Here is a 2406-nt window from a genome sequence, read left to right on the forward strand (position 1 = left end):
ATCTCTTCGTTTTACAACGGAGGTAAAACCTTACAGCGATGCCAATGCGATAACCAGCATGGGATTTTTCCCAGGTACGGGAAATTTTGAAACTAAACTACTATTACAGGAATGGGAAAAGAGTGGCTGGCATGTGATAGGGAATTTGTCCTCTAGGCCAAAACAACACTGTCCAATCGAACACATGCAGAACTCACAGGCCGCTGACCTTCAACCAACAAACCACGCTTTACGATGTTTTCAACCCCTCTGTTGCTTTGTTTATGACTGGCTGGGGTAGACTGACTGGCCGGAGATGACAAAGGGCATTTTGCGAGTGGAAATCGCGTTGAAGGAAGTTTAAGAGAATTAGGTTTCTTACTGTGTGGATTTTCTTAAGTGTATGGAGTGCGTGAATTACGTATATATGTTTTGAATGATCTGTGCTGCGTCATGTAGTGAACGAAAATGAATGACATAATTAACGAACTATTGCCGAAACAATTTATTCTGCTTTTGTATGAGGACAAACTTCAAATCGTGAAGATATGTAGGCCTCTGGCATCGCAAAGAAGAGAAGAATGGATTTGATTTGTTATTTTGCGTTGCTCTTCTGCCACTTTAGCTAATCGCGATGATGAGAATGAGTGACGATACGATGAAATTCATGAAGGGTCATTCACAAAGAATACCCATGTCCATGCCTGGATATGAACCTGGTTCCCCTGGCATCATAGTGCACTGTGCTAATAACCATCTTACCATAGAGTTTGCCAAGAGAATAATGGTGTTCCTTTCTAAATTAAATATTCAAGATAAGAAGTTTATTATGCGCGTATATTTTATTCTCGCATGTAGGCCTACATAAATATTTCACAATATTGGCCTCTACATATATTTTATAAATAACCATGAAATATTTGAAATGTTTTCCTTATTGTTTTTATATTAATGAAAAGTGTTATTTTTATAATTATTAGTAAATTATAATGTATGTATTTTAATCGCAATGTCGGATCACCTTAAAATTCAAGAAATTGAACAAAAAAGAGCCTCCCATTTTAACATGATAAAAAGAGGTAGCCCAGGTTTTAAACCCAGCATACGCCACTGACTAGGCGGTTATGAATTTCTGCTCCCGACACTCCACGTGCCCATTCATACCGGACAACTGCTCTCACTTCCTCCTTTGACAACAAATTCAACACGCACCTTCTCTCCATATCTGCCGGGCCACGACTGAGAGGCACCTCCCCTCGTTTCCATGCACTATGCTCACACCATCTGTTGGATCGTGGTTGTACTTTATCCACTGGTGTATGGGTGTCTGTTGTGTACCAACACGGCCTGGTTTCCCCCATTGCTGTACGATTTCCCTGGCAAAACTGGGGGAAACTTATTTTTGGACTTTCCCTCGTAGGTTGGAGTAGATTTAGTGAGGTTCAAGTACTGTCGTGTACATATCACCTGGTTAATTCATCATTCGTCAAGTCAAAAAGCTGATTCAGGGCCTTTTAAATTTCCCTTTCAATGTCAGGTCCTCACCAAGGACTAGGGGAGATCTGGTGCTTCTAGGTTCTGACTAGGGATGGCACAAAATTATCTGATATCCATTTCAGATGCAATGGATAATTTGGATAGTACAATTCAATGAAAGATTTGTAGAAAATCTGTACAGTGAAATATGAACATGACTAATAAAAGAATATGTGTATAGCCTGTTACACGGATAAATGATAAAACTGTCTGGATAATTCATTTCAGATATCTGCAAATTTTTTATAACCCAAATATCCTGATAGAAAATATATATCCAGACAGAAAATTATTTGATATCCAAATATAATTTTATCCGAATTTGGCCATCCCTTGTTCTGCCCTTTCTTGTAATTTCCAATTGTTTTTATGTTTTAGTCAAGCAAGTCTGGCTCAATTCGGGCCTGAATGCAGTTCTCCATTGGTAGAATCCACTGACTTTTGTGAAAGGGCAATTGTGTTGTGAATTTCGGTGCTGGCACACTGGTTCACCTGATCAGTCGTGGATATATTTGGCCACTGAAATCTTGGAGTTGCTTGCAACAAGACGACTACGATCATCTCGCCACTTGCAGTTCGACATCAGAAATGGTGAGGAGCTGAACAAGCTCTTGCCAAGGGTTACGATCACCCAAAGTGGCATGGTGCCCAACTTCCAGGCAGTCATTCTTCCCAAGAAGAAGTTTAAGCTGACATTCTCATAAGTTTCTAGCAAATGTATTAGCTGTCAGCAAGGTTTCTCCCAGCAAAATGTTTCAGGTACGAATGCAGACACCAGTTTTCATGCATTCCATTTCAACTCCTTCCATCCTCGTTGAGATATGTGATTACACTGGGAGGGGGCGAGGAGCAGTAGCATATTCATAAAGTACAAAAAATAAATTTACCATT

Source organism: Lepisma saccharinum, chromosome 3, assembly GCF_977018435.1.
Source record: "Lepisma saccharinum chromosome 3, izLepSacc3.1, whole genome shotgun sequence".
Taxonomy (NCBI): Eukaryota; Metazoa; Arthropoda; class Insecta; order Zygentoma; family Lepismatidae; genus Lepisma; species Lepisma saccharinum.